This window comes from Apus apus, chromosome 23 (genome assembly GCF_020740795.1).
Source record: "Apus apus isolate bApuApu2 chromosome 23, bApuApu2.pri.cur, whole genome shotgun sequence".
Lineage (NCBI taxonomy): Eukaryota > Metazoa > Chordata > Aves > Apodiformes > Apodidae > Apus > Apus apus.
The window spans coordinates 4,517,035-4,531,797 of NC_067304.1; the positions used below are offsets into that span (position 1 = coordinate 4,517,035).

Consider the following 14,763-nt stretch of genomic DNA (forward strand, 5'->3'; position numbering starts at 1 on the left):
GCCCCGCAGCCGCACCGCCTCGGCACCGCGCCGGTTCGGCACCGCTCCGGCTCCGACACCGGCTCCGGTTCCGACACCGGCTCCGGTTCCGACACCCGCTCCGGCTCCGGTTCCGACACCGCTCCGGCTCCGACACCGGCTCCGATTCCGACACCGGCTCCGATTCCGACACCGGCTCCGGCTCCAGCACCGCGCCGGCCCCGCTCTCTGCTCCGGCACCTCTCCCGCTCCGGCCCCGCTCCTCCCCGGCCCCCAGCACCGCCCCTGCTCTTCCCGGGACCCGGCGGCAGGAAGGAGGAAGGAGGGAGAGCGACCGGCTCGGTGAGTGCCGGGGTGAAGCCAGCGGGGACCCCCTGCCCGCCCCTCCCGCAGCCCCGCCGGGCGGGCAGCCCCGGCTCCGGGAATGTCGCTGCCTTTGGGACTGTGCGGGCAGAAAGTGGCAGGGGAGGGGATCGCTCAAGTTGGAGAGACGGTGAGGGAGGGTTCAGTTCTGTGCCGAGCGTAACAACCGTTTGCAACCGGGGTGTTCCCCGGTGGAGGGGATCCCTGCACGTGGTTTGATCCTAAAGGTGATTTAAGGAGCCCTTGTCAACCCTGTCGACTTCAGCATGTGTAGACACCCCTGGCCTGGGTCCCTCTGTGAAGGACCTCCTCTGTGGGGGGGTCCGTCTGTGTGAAAGTTTCCAGGGGGGCTGCCCCGGGGTCTGTCTGCTGGTTCCCCGGCTCGGGCTGGGTCCCGCCGCCGGCCGGCAGGATGGCATTCTCCTTGCTCTGCAGTTTTTGGTGGCTGCCGGTATCAGCTGCATCTCTCCAACACGCCTGTTGCTCCGACAAGCTCCCAGGGGTGTGGAGAACTTGCCCCCAGAGCTTGTCCCCCTCCTTGCTGGCAAGGAGCCCCCCAGAGAAGACCTTCCTTTGAGAGCTGGTCTCCCTGCCGTGCCAGAACTGTAATCCTGTGAAGTCAAGCTTTAAGTGAACTGGTTCTTCTCTCCTTGAAAACAAACTGGAAGGAGCATGCAGGCTGCTGGGCACGGCGCTGGCATGAGCTCTGGAAAGGGGAAAGCATCAGGGGGAGGCCTGGGGCTGCTGGCACTGGGGTTTTTTTGTGCAGTGCATCACCCAGATGAAGTGGAGAAGGGGCCTGAAGGGGAAGCTCTTTGAGAGGCAGGCAGAAACTTAGTGCCTCCAGATGAGATTTATGCAAGGGCAAGTGCCTTCGGACAGGACTCTCTTCCTGCAAGGAAATAAGATTAATTTCCTCCTCAGTGGTAATGAGGCAGCGTGTAGATCTCCAGCATGTGCTAACACACAGTGCTGAAATGTGGTAAATGCAAGTAGAGTCTTGTTTTCCAGCCTCAGGAGGCATTGGCAGGGCCTCTGGGTCACTCCATCTGTGGAAAGCTGCTGAAAAACAGTTCCCAGGATCCTGAAATATTCCCTTGATGCAAACACCAGGCTTTAGGTAATTGGTCAGGTAGTGTCAGTGGGAATGCATCAGTGGTGACATGCAGAGATCTCAAAGTGGATTTGTAGTCCAGAGCATCCTTTCCTCCCTGGAGGGGATACATTGATTGGAGGTGAGATCAGAGGCAGGAATAGAAGGAGGGCACCTGGTTCACCAGCTGGCACCCCATCCATGAAACTTCATCTGTGTGTGTATGTGTGAGGCAACCAGTTTACAGCTTGCTGATTTTTTTAGGCTCTTTTTGTCATGCCAGAAGAGTTCTGTGCAAGTTTTGGTGCCTGTTCTCCAGGGTCTATTTGACCCTGTCTCTGGCCTTGCCAAAGATTCTGTCTGACCTTGGACACGTCACCTTGTCCCCATGTCTGAGTTCCCCCTGTCTGTTAACACTTGACCTTGCTTTGTTCTCAGAGGTTTGCTCCCTGAGATCTGCAGGGCTTTGGGATGCTGGCAGGGATAGGCGTGGAAGCACTAAAATGCTTGTCTCAGTGCTGTGAAGGCCCCTTTCACTAAACAAGCACTCTTTGTGGTCCCTTGAATGGACCCTTCAGACAGGCTGCACTGCAAGCATGTGACAGAGAGTGAAGGGATGGTGTCAGATACGTTACAGGTGACTGAAATGCAGCTGACATGCCTGGCTGCTTTTTCCTGGCTTCCAGAGTAGCTGCTTTAAATCCTGAGCTGCTGAGCTCCCGTGCAGTTATTGCCATTGCTGCTGCCTCATTTACCAGTGTTAGGCACGGGCTGGGGTACAGCCCTGCTGTGCCAAGGGCAGGAGGAGACAGTTTGTGCCTTCTGTTGCTGTGCTGTAACTAGACAAGACAGATGAAGGCAGCTTCATTTTGCATATGGGAAAGTGGAGAGACAAAATGGCTTGCTCATGGTGCTACAGGGAGCCTGTGGAAACACAGTGAATTGGATTTTGATCTCCCAAGTCCATGAGCATCCCTTGGTTCTCTCTGTCCTTTGTGCTGTGCCCTGCCACTTGGTGAGACAGAAACCCCTATATGTACTTTCTGTATGTTGTCTATGCATTAACATATCCACGTTGCAGTTTCTACTGAGGCCATCCCTTTGGTCTGGCCTTCTTGAGAGGAATGAATGTTTGGTCAATCCTTGTAAACCCTGAGACATTCCTCTGGCTTCCATACAGACCTCAGGTTTGGGCCAGGAGGTCTGAGAATCTCCAGAAAACTTAGGACACATATTTGGAGTCATGTCCAAATACTAGTAAGAGTTTCCAGGAGGGTTCATGCTCAGTAAGAGCCTCCCAAATTCTCCTTCCATGCTCAGGGAAATTGTGGCAAAGTTAAAGCAGCTTCTCCAGGCAACAGGACAGGGGCTCCTGGCTCTCTGGGGCCAGCTACACAGTTCAGGAAAGATACCAACCCAGCCTGGAGTGAGTTTCACTCTGAGTAATTAGTGTACTGAAACCTGGAAAGGTCAGCTCTGGTTGATGACATGGTCTTGGTTTGCATCTTTACAGGTAGGAAAACAATAAAAGGTCTCTATTTAGAAGGGCCCTTCAGCTGCTTTCCACCAACTCTGTCCACACAGAGGTTTGACCTGCTGGGTTTGCTTTTCTCTAAATTTCTTCTGCTGTTTGTAAAGGGAAAACTGATAACAGAAGGCAACCTGTTGATTAATGTAGATGCAAGAGCCCAGATTACAATCTGGTGAACAATTAACTTTGCAGAGTCGATCTGTAATCAGAGGGAGCATCTTTTGCTCTCTCTTGACGTTTCTAATCAAGGTTTCTCTTCAGGTAGCGTTTTGCCTGCAGCCAGTGTTGCTCATCTGCTGCTTGTTTGCTCAGTCACTCACAATCTTAGCTTGTATCTTTGTCTAGGCAGCCTGGCTGGAAAAGAAGCTGGTGTGAAATGATTTCCAAGCCACAGAGCAGAGCCAGGAAGCCTTGAGAGGGGGCTGAGCTTCATCTCTGCTTCCGACACCGCTGCAATCTCTCATCTCTCTTGCTCTTTCTTTGCCTCCCTCCTTTTGTGTGGCATATTCTTGCTGTATCTCCAATCACAGCTTGGGATCTGTATTCTCTTGCCTCCTGGGTTTCCTCTCTGTTTTAGGGATGAGCTCCAAGCCACCACAATTAAGGCTGGATTTTCACAGGCGGGCTAGGCTCCCCGCATTCCCACTGGGAAATGTCCACATATCTTCAGCACAGCATGGCTGCCCACTGGGCTGATCTCTGCTGAAAATCTGGCTGTTTCTTTTTCACACCTGAGCAGCAGCTGGGCTCTTGTTAAAATTCTCCCTCGTGTGCTGAATGCATAAGGCACCACAGTTTCAAGTATAGCCAGGACCTGCGGGAACACAGTTCATGAGGATGCTCCAAGCTTTGGGGTACTTGCTTCAGAGGGTTGGATTCAGATGCCAGCACCAGCTCTTTTGGTTTTGCTTGTGGCTTTTCTGTGCTCCCATTTTCCACTAGTTACTGCCCCTGCCACACCAGGGTGCTGGGAGGATAAATGGCTCTAAAAACATTCACACGGTGGGACGGAGCAATGCGTGACCTGCTGCTTTCAAAGACAGATGCTCACTGCTTTTTGGGAGCCAGGTCTGCCAGAGAAGCTTGGGTTGAGACATTTCAGAGTATCTCAGGCTGTGCACAGGCAGCTTGGGTCTGATGGTGACCTGCTGTGAGCCTGGGCCCTGTATTCTGCTTCACTTCTCAGGTGGGAAACCAAGGCAAGGAGCATATTCCTGGTGTTGGCAAGGCCCCATCACTGGTGGCACCAGATCTCAAACCTGATGTCCAACACTCTCTCCAACACGTGCTGTGTTGTGCTGCTCTGTAGCTGACAGGCTCTCACTGTGCTCTGGGGTGACATAATCTCACTTGTCTCCTGGGTTCCCTTTCAGTTTTTGCTCATGACCTGCCATGCAGTGATGTTTTTATTACTGAAGACTTCTACATGAACCCTCTCCCCCCACTCTCTTTCTTCCCTAGCTTTCAAAATGCTCAGCTCTTTCCTTTAAAATAAGCCCAGTTTCTCCAGCCAGGGGCTTTGCAGTGCTGGGGGGGGCTGGATTTGACCAGTTTCGTGGAGTACTGCTGTTGTTTTGGTGGCTTTTAATTGAATTGCTAAATTAAAAAGGAGAGCCTTTTGAAGCTGGCCATGAACACAGAAACCTCTGAATTAATCAAAATATGCCTTTTTGGGGAAGCAGAAACATTCCAAACATTCCGTTTATTCCTGCTATTTCTCTGTTTTGATTTAGATAAGTTTATTTTTACTCTGTTTAATTATTTGGTAAGTGTTAATATGCTGGTCACCCAGGGGTTATGATCCATTGTTCCAGTTAGATTTAAGTGCAGCCCCCCAAGCCCCCCCTTGCTTCTTCCTCACACCCTCTCCTCCCCATCACTGCCCACCCTTGAAGCTGTAGCTGGTTTTAGTTGCTGAGTCTGACAAGGTTTATGAACAGGAGCCTCAGCTCTGTGCCTGGGAACAGGCACATGCATATAAATTCATCACTGTTGGTATATTTCTGTATTCCAGCATGGACCATCACCTGGAGCTCAGTTTTATGCCTTGTAGCATGACTTGAATTATTTGGTGGAAAGCCTCTTAGGCTGGCAGCTTTTGCACTGAGCCTGTGCTGGAGCAAGTGCTGTTGATCTAAAGAGACCCACAGATGCAGCCAGGGACCTACAGAGACCTTCAGCAGCACTTTGGGTTTGGGTGGGTTTGGGGGGGGTTTTTTTGGACTTTAAAATTCTGTTTTGAAGAGTATAAGAGCAGCTGAAGTGACCTCTTTTCACCCAGAAAATGCATCCTCCTATTGCATCTGCCCATGTTGGTGGGTTATATTCCACTTTCTGGTTTACTTCACCAGGTGCTCAAGTGGTGTAAATCAGCATTGCTCTGCTGAATTCAGTAGACCCACAGCAGCACAGGACGTGGCAATTTTGTCACCAGCCAAGACTGTGAGTGTCACAGATCCCCTGTTTTTCCCATCTCAGTGCAGGGGATAATAGCCAAATTCACAGTCAGCAGTTGGTATTAGTGCAGTGCTTGGCTGTCCTCGGGTGCACAGTGATCCCAGGCAGGTGAGGAGCCCTTCCTGTGGTGCTGCAGGAATAACCACCCTGCTGGCATCTGTTCTGTGTGCCTCACACTGGAGCAGTGATTTAAGTGCTAGGGGAGAAGCACTGAGGAAAATCTGCATTCAGCCCAAAGCATGCATGGCTCCTTCTGCTGCAGATATTCCTGAGGGTTGGCCAGCTTGTAATTATTAACTAATTACTGCACAGTAATCACTGTGCCTCATGATACAGGAAGTAGAGGCAGTTGGGAACAAACCATATCTGACAAATCCCAGCCTTTTCTTATCTCTCCTTTGTATTTTGCCTGTCATGGTTGTATCTGACTTACAGCCCTGCCCATCACTCTCTCAGAAGGGACACAAGGAGTCAGCCTGTGGCTGGATACCTCTGGGTGCTGTTTGCTTTTCATGTTTGCAGTTAGGGGACTGGAGGCCAGTGTTAGTGCAGAACAGGGAACAGCTACATCCCGGAGTGTGGCTGTGAGGAGGAACTCTTTTTGCAGGGCTGCCAACATTCCTCATCCAGCTTGAAGAAGACCACATCTAGGGGTGAGCCTTTGCAGCCCTCACAATCTGCCTCTACAATAAAGGCATTGATGTTGTGTGTTTCCTCAGCACAGCACTGGCCAGAGGAGGTGAATTCACAACCCCAGGGACTGAAAGCCTCTGTGTATCCCAGGAGCAGGTTCAGCACAGACAGGGTGACACACTGGAGTGCCACGGGCTCAGGGACCTCCTGCACAGGACACCGTGGAGTTGGTCCTCATGATCCCCTTGGGATGGGTGTGATGAATAGAACTGCCTGTCCTTTGGGATCTGTGGGACCTGGGGGACAGCTCAGAGAGCCCTTGTCACCCCTCACAGCAGCATCAGACAAAGCAGGGGAAGAACCAACAGTCCATCAGCTGGAGTCTTTTCTTTTTTGAGGAAGAGAGAATCTGAAATGCTGCCCAGTGCAGAGGAAACCTCTGCAGGGCCAAGTCTCACAGTGGGCTTGTGTGGTCAAGGCAAGAAACCTCTAAGGGATGCCTCAGACTGCCCTGGTCAGAGGAGCCAAGGGGTTTGTTTTTCTGCTGGTTTGGTTTTTGATTCGAAGCAGGAGCCTTCTCTGAGGTGGGAGAGGATGGGCTGCTGAGGCCATCACAAATCGTTGTCAGCATCAAGAGCTGCTGCTGTGCCTGTAGCCAAAGGGACATGGGGACCTGGGGACCTGCAGCTGCAGGAGAGGGAATTTGTGTCCTGCCATCCTTGCATTGACCAGGTGCCTTGGAGCCATTGCAGCTCCTTGGAAGGGTTCCAGAAAGGCTGTGGATGGTCTGGCAGCACCTCAGTAGCCCTTCTGGTACCTGGGTTTTAGGCAGGAATTTTTGCAAACACTATTTGCAATGTAAATTGGTGTGTGGGGGACTGAAAAGCAACATTACCTGCCTGGGAGTCTGGGGAGGAGGCAGAACTAACGGTTTCATTGCTCTTTTTAGTCCTGCTCAGGGCTTGTTTTGTGTCTCATCCAAAAAAATGATAAAAAATACACAGAGTGCCTCCTGGTCCCACCTTAACATCCCTCCCTTCCACCATGATCTTGCTCTAGCAGTCGTTCTCAAAGCCCTGCAAGGAGCAGCAGCAGTGAGGAGCTTTCCCAGCCCTCCTGTTGCTGCCCTGCCCCACGGCTGGGGTGTGCAGAGGTGCCCATCATGCTGTTGAACTCCTCTCTGACCCCAGCTGCAGCAGCACAGCGATGGAAACGGGTATTTCCTCTGTGCAGGAGGTGCAGAGAAAAGGTCTGATTGAGTCATTTTAATTCCAGGAAAACATGACACAGTATCTGAGGGAGAAGGCGTGTTTTTATAAATTACCATTACCAGCATGTGTTCTATTTAAGTACTTAATCCCTTTCAATCCCTTCTTATTAACGATTAATTGTGCAAGTAATCGCACTATGATAGCAGCCCTGCAAGTGCAGTTAGTTGCAGTGTGTACAAGCAACCCCACCAGTATTAAACCAGATAAGATTTTGGGTTGGTGGTGAGAGGGGGGCCCTGGATCTGGGCTGTGTGAACCTCAGCCAAATCCCTCCTCTCTTGGGGTCTCAGGATTAGGATCCTTCCTTATCTTGCACCTTTCTATGAAGCACAGACCTTATCAGCTGGCGAGGCAGGGGAGCAGGAGAATTGAAGACAACCAAGCAAGCTTTGAGCAGCCCTGCTTGATGTAGCCCCTTTTCATCTCTCTTGCTGAGCTTTTGAGTCTCCTTGACTCCCATGGCCTGTTACTGAAAACCACAGGGAAATATGTCTGTGTTTTGATTTGGGGGGTTGGGGAGCCAGATTTGAAATGATTTCCAGACCTGCTTCTGGTGTCTAACAAAAGGGCAGTGAACTGCAGAGGGGTCAACATGTGTTGCAGCCCAGCACCTATCTCCCCCAACAGTGTCCCAAGGACTGGTGAGTCCAGCCATGTGTTTTCCTGCCAGAGATGTCTCTCCCTCCCTCTCTTTCACTCTCTTTATCTCACGCTGGGCTCCTTTACCTCCCCCCAGTTTCCAAGGCTCTTGCAGAAACCCATCAAGCTCATCAAGGACAGCAGAGCTGGGGGCAGCTGCGAGGGGGACTCCACCAGGGTGCAGTGAGAGCTGTGATAGTGCAGGGGGAGGGTGGGTTGGGAGTGAAGAGAGAAGGGGAAAAATCAACTGAAAAAAAAAAGAGATAAATCCTTTATTTGAAAACCACCAAGTCTACTTGCTTTGTCTGTCATTCCTGTGACTGACGTGGTGACTTTCAGGACACTGAGCAGCACTGGGGCTTGGCTTGGTGAAACAGATGTTATTTACAGTTTAACAAGGAACAAGGTTTATCTAAACAGTGTGTGCTTGCCCAGTTCCCAGATATGCATGAAATGTTGCCCTCCATAGGGAAGTGAGCAGGGGTTTGCAGGCACTGAGGCATGCTTAATCTTTTTATACTTGTTTCACCTGGGATATCTCTATCCAGACGTGTCCATGTTTGTTTTCATCTGAATATGTTGTAGTCATGGTGGTGCTTAGGTGTGCTGGGGTGAGGATATCTGGGAGGTGGTTGTCTCCAGACAGTGCAGAAGGGTGGCTGAGGATGCCCCCCTACAAGCATGTGCTGCTCGCTCAGGGACAGAGGTTTCCTGGAAGGAAGCATCTCACCAGGTGTGGGATCCTGGAGAGTTTGCACCATCACAAGGCCTGGGCTGGGCTGTTGGGTGATCCCACTGCATCCCTATGTTTAAGGAAAACAGTGCTGCTGGTGCAAAATACCTGAGAAGGAGCTTCCTGAGCAAAGGAGGTACAGCACAGATGAAGCAGGACAGTCTGATCTCCAAGCACATCCCTCTCCTGGGCAGCCCAGGGGGAGAGGGGTACACCTGAGGACATCAGGGCGAGGAGCAAAGGGGAGGGAGTCTACAAGCCTCCTGTCTTTCTAAGGAAGCTGGTGGAAGAGGCAAGGTAGTTACTGAGAAGGTTTTTGCAATATGGGTTCATGTCCAACTGGTTGGCAACCCCCACATCTCAGGAGCTGCTGAACATCTAGGGGAACCCCTCATTTAATGTTGGTTGTGTCAGTCAGATCCTAAGCAGAATGGGACTATTTGAGCACCTGCTTCATTTGCTTTCACTAACTGTTCCCCAAGATGTTCACTACTGTGAAAATATCTTCAGGTGTTTTTCTCTGCATTATTCCTTCCCTGCTTGTGGCCCAGACAATGTCTGTTTTTCTCTGTGTTGCTCAAGCCCTGGCTCTTTGCAAAGTGGAAATGCTTCATGTGCAGAACTAAGGACTGTAGTGTTATTGGCAGTGGTATCAGAGCTGAGATCTGAGAAGCCAGAGGAGGAATGTCAGGGGCACTTGGCTCCCTTGAGATTATGGAGAACTTGAACATTGAAATGGGGAGAGGGGAGAGCCCAGGGGACAGGAGAGCAGGTGAAACCCTTCTGCACAAGAGCAGCTCAAGGTAGTACATGTACAGGGGCTAGAAGCAAGGGAGAACCATCCCTGGAGGCTGTTCATGCTGATGCAAGAGTGTCTCAAAGCCTGGCATCAAGGCAGCAACACGGAGCTCTTGCCAAGTTCACTGTCTCAGACCAGTGCTGTATCCCCAGCAGCCTCTTGTTCAGGAGGCTTTTTAAATCTCCTGCAATTCTCCAGCCTTGACAGCAGCTTAATAGAGCAGAAGTCCCTGATCACCAGCTGGAGTGAGGACTTGGCCAGTCCCTTCTCTCATGGTGAGGATGAGGTGTGGGCTCTGGATCTAGGAAGCAAAGCCAAGCCAGGAAGATCTCAGGGATGCCCACCTGCACATCTTCCCCCCAGGCTGGGGCCCTAAGCACCAGTGTGGTAATCATGATAAGGAAGGGTCTGGATAAAAGCTCTTGCAGCTTTACTCTTCCCAGGTTGGGGGAGACAGGGATGCCAAAAGCAATTACAGTTTGTGCTGTGCTTTGAAATCCTCTGATTCCTCTTGCATCGGCTTGTCATGCTCCCTGCCTGTGTGGCTGCGTTGCCCTCATGTCTGGGGGAGAAATACATACACACACGTGTGCAAAGCCCTCCAAGGATGGGTGCCCAACTGGTTTGAGATTAAATACCAGATTAATGCGATCCTTGGCACGGAAGTAGACTTGCTCACTACCTTACTAACATGTGACTATTCCAGAGCTTTAAATAAAACAGATTTGAAACCCTGCTCCGAAGAGTTTTAGGTGCCAAAGGCCAAACAGGGGTACCACTGCTCCAGAGCACAGTCCTGTAGCTGGGGCTGTAAACTGTGCTGGAGGGAGGAGCAGTAGGTCAGGAACACCATCCCCTTTCATTCATTTCTCTGCCTGTTGCTGCAGAAAGGTCTGTCTGAGGGCAGTGGGGAGGTGGTTTATTAGCCGTGTTGGCTCCAAGGAGTTGCTGGATCTGAGCTGGGAGTTTGCTGGGGGAGGAAGGAGCATTAATCCCACATGAAGCTCTTTGTACAGCTTCTCCAGCTCCTCCTCCCATTGCCAGGTATTTATGGATTGTGGAGCACAACTGGCAGAGGGCTCAGCCCTTTTCTAAGTGTGGTTTATCAGGGCAAGCTGGGCTCCCTGCTTTTCAGCTCTCCTAGAAAATGCATGGCCAAGAGCCGAGCTCTTAATAGCTCTGAGTGCTTGTGGTGGTGCTGCTTCTTATAAATGTTCTGCTTCTGTTTATATTAAAACCCTTTTGTGTTTTTTTCCGGGAAATTCGGTGCTGTCAAGATCCTCTGATCCCACAGCCCCTCTGGTAAGACTTTCCAAGAGGATCTGGCTTTCATTTCTTCTCTTCACCTTTCCTTTGTGCACTGGTTGCTGTCCCCCTCCTTTTCTCCACGCCAGAGGTAGCTGCATTTCCCAAATTCCACGTGGCTATCGGGTGTACAGGATGTAATTCCTGTTTCTTTAAATACCCTCCCTAGGAATGCTTTTAGAAAGGGGACCCGGGCAGCAGGGCTGTGTGATCCCTCTGCTCAGCTGTGCTCACACCCCTGGGCAGCAGGTCAAAGCTGACTCCTCTCTCTGCCTCCCACAACTGCAGCAGGAAAAAATACTTATCCCCAGTCCCCGTCTTGCACTGATACCATTCCTGTAGCCTGGTTCTCATGTACCAGAAAGAGAGGTCTTAGGGGGAGGGTGAAATCATGGGTCACAGGAGGAAAATTCCAGTGTTAGAGAGAGAGGGAAACAACCTCTCCTGGCTCCTCCTGACTGCTGCAGGGAATGTGAATCCTGGCTTTCCACGAGCTCTTGTCTGCATGGCAATCACAGGCAGGCTTGCAGCTCCAGGAGCTCTGCGTGGGCTGGGGAAGAATGAAAGCTCTAATTAAAAAAAAGAAAGAAAAAAAAAGAAAAAAGGAAAAGGAAGAAAGAAAATAGCAATTAAGAAGCCTGCAGACTGTACGTGCCCCATGCTGTGTGTGTGTGTGTGGATGACAGCTTCATCCAGTGGGATGGAGCTGCTGATGTGTGGGGATGTCACCTGGGGAAAGAGACACAGTGGGACTTGGTCCCTCCTGCACCAGTGATCTCCTGTAACGTGGCTCCTCCTTCCCTTCTAGCAATAAAGGAAGGGCAGGTGCTGACAGCCTCAGCCACAGGTTAAACAGTCCTGGGAGAGAAAAGAAGAGGCTTTGTGTTACTGAGAATGGCTTTTTTGGCAGCTGGAAGCTGGCACCATCTTTGCTGTCTCTCCCAACCACTTGGGAATGCCAGCTGCCAGCTGTGGGAGTGACAATTCTTGGTTTGTCTTTCTGGAGTGTGTTTCATTCAGCAGGATCCACAAACACTTTCTTGGCTGTACCTGTATATCCAAGAGCCTCCGTCACTTTTGGGGCTGACATGACAGCCAGATAACAGGGAGGTGATGCTGGGAGAGGGCAGCACAGGACACTCGGTCTGCAAAGGGCTTGTGAGGAGCAGGTGGGCTCCACAGAAAGGTCCCTGTGGTGTAGCAGGAAGAGCCAGCCTGCCTCGGATGCAGCTTGGATTGTGTTAATTGTCAGTCAATAATCAGTTGAGTGTCGTAAAAGGCAAGGACCAGGCTGGCTTTTGCTGGTCATGTTCCTCTTCAGTAATTACTTGTGTTGCTATTGCAGGAGCTACTCATTGTGCTGGGAGCCTGGTGTGCACATAGTGTGATGGACGTGCCCACTGTGTAGTAAAAGGGTGAAAGGAGAAAGTGAGTCATGGAAAAGGGGAGAGAATGGCTGGATATGATGCAGCTGATCAGCAGCACCTCCAGCAGTCAGCCTGAGAGCTGCTGCCCCAGCAAGCCCAGCACAGCTCTTTGCTCCCAAGCATCACGTTGCAGCCCAGCTCTCCCGGGTCATGGTCCCGTGCTGATGAAGTCTCCATCACTTCCATAGCTGCTGCAGCAAAACCGAGCAGCAGTGGGAGCATCTGTCTCAGAGCCAAGCACAGTCGTGTTGGGCTCCAGGAGGAAAGTCATGCCCTTCTGTTGAGACTCATTTCCCACTGCCTGCCCTTCTGGTGCAAACCAGCAGTGATGGATGGTTTGGAGCAGGGGATCTGCTGATCCACCTCCAGACCCCTCATCCCCCGAGGGTGACGCAGGTACCATAGCAGCACTGGCAGCTCCCAGACAATGTCAGCACTGAGCTCCCAGCTGTGACTGGGATGTCTGCAGTCTATTGTTGACCCAGCCAAACACTGGACACTTTTCTCAGGTTAGCATCAGCTGAAGAATAAGCTCCTAGTGTTTGGAGGCTGCTGGAATAATGACCATCATTTTAGTGCCTTCCTCAGAGCTGTCCTGATCTCACCAAGAGCCGGGAAGGGAAGAGCCAAGTGAGAACTGCTGACTGCACCACACAGGGGGAGGCAAAAACACAAAGGCAGAACAAACCTCCTTTGTGTGCTCTTGTTACTGGGCTCATTGTCAGCACCGGGACAAATGTGCATCCAGCAAAGCGCCCTTCCTTCCCGCCCTCACCCGTGCAGGTTATGAAGTCTCCAAAGGCTGGGCTTGCCGGAAGTTTTCCATCACATTCACCCTTCCCAGGCTGTCTTCATGCCCGTTTGAGTCTCAGATCTGCATGTGCTCCATGTGGCTTGTGCTTTGCATACATCATTGTCTTTTAATGCTGTACCAAGGAGTGCTTGCAGTGCTGCCAACGAGGGGCAGAGACCCCACCGTGCTGGGCACTGTGCACCCCACAAGTCCACTTCTGCCTGCAAGGGGCTCACAACCAAGGGACATGGAAACCAACTGGGAGGGAGGAAGGATGTGTCATCATCCTTGAGTGAGGGCTGGGGAAACCGAGGCATGCCGAGAGGGTCAGAGCTGGAGTGGAAGCCAGTCTTGCACATTTGCTACAGGATCATTTTTCCTCCCAAGCCTCCTCCAAACTGCAGACGTGAGAAGGGAGGACAGAGATCTCCAGGCTGCCATGACCACATTCCTAGTGCACTGCAAGTGTTGTAATCATGGAAGCCAGTAGCACAGGAAAAAACAAATGGCAATGCAAGGATAGGCTGACTCCCTGGAGACCCAAAGTTCCCTTCTCAATCATGCCCAGTGCAGTCATTGCCTTGGGATGATGGTCTTGCTGTTTGCTACAGGGCTCCTGTAGACTAATAGGAATTGATTGCACTCCCATCCCTGCAGGACCTTGACCTTCTGGCAGGAGCTTTACTCCCTGTGTAGGAGGGAAATGTCAATCCCCCTGAATAGCAGATCTGAGCAGTGGGAGGCAAATGTGGAAGGAGGAGAGCTGGCCTTGCTCTCTCCCCTCATCACTCACCTTTTGGGGAGAGTAATTGCTGCAAACCACTGTTTAAATGGGCAGGGTCCACTGCCCAACCCAGAAGCTGAGCAGGATGTGGCCCTGGCTCTGCAGGACCAGGCCAGTCCTCGCTGCAGCTCAAAGCATCCTCTGTCCAACTGAGCTAATCTGCCCGGGCACTTGGGCTCTGCTTTGCAGCATCTGTCACAGGGAGGGAGTGTCTGGGAGGCTTGTTACCCCGGGGAGGATTTCATGCCGACAGCTGAGCAGCTGGGGAGACATTAATTTGGTGGTTGGGGCTGATATCCCTCCCTGCCCCTCCAACCTTGTCCTGATAGGATTCTCAGCTGCTGCAGAAAATTCACCGTAGCCCTGGTGTATGTTAGAGTCATCCCCAGCAGGCTGTCATTTCTCTCTGGCTCCCCAGAACAACTCCAAATATCCCCCCTCTTCCCAGGGACCCAGCTCTGGCTCTGCCAAGGAGTGGGGGAGGAATTTAGGTTGTGCTGAGCTCCTGTTTGCACAGGAATGAGCACCATGGAGGGGCCAAAATCTCTCCCATCGCCACGCAGGAGTCTTGGCAGCTTGTGCTACTTTTCCCTGCCCCTCCTCTGTGCTGGAGCTTGGGAAGGAGCACATGGGCTGCCCAAAACAGGGACCTGCTGCGGGCACATGGGCTGTGCTGCTGGTGAGCTTTTGTCACTCTGATTTTTGTCTCCACGCCTTGCCATACCAGGAGGGGCACATATTCAACTGGTGCCTCCAGTCGTTGTTTCCTTAGCCCTGTCCCCACAGGCAGCACTGCATGAAAACTGTGTTTGCAGAGCAAATAGGGCTCCGTGAGCAGAACTCACCATTTCTCTGATTCCTGCAGGAGTAAATCAATGCTACCTAATAGCTTGAAGTGTGAGCCCTAACTGCTGAATGGGACTGTTCATTTTGCCTTGTAAACACAACTGCTAATC

The 14,763-nt window shown here is 51.7% G+C and overlaps 1 protein-coding gene across 1 annotated transcript in view; it reads left to right on the forward strand.

Annotated features, from left to right (window-relative positions):
- The first annotated feature begins 214 nt into the window (after window positions 1-214).
- Window positions 215-14,763, forward strand: part of CDK18 (cyclin dependent kinase 18) — a 35,391-nt gene continuing 20,842 nt past the window's right edge. Inside the window, 1 exon segment of the mRNA XM_051639028.1 lies at window positions 215-321. The gene's annotated coding sequence lies outside the window, so the exon portion shown is untranslated.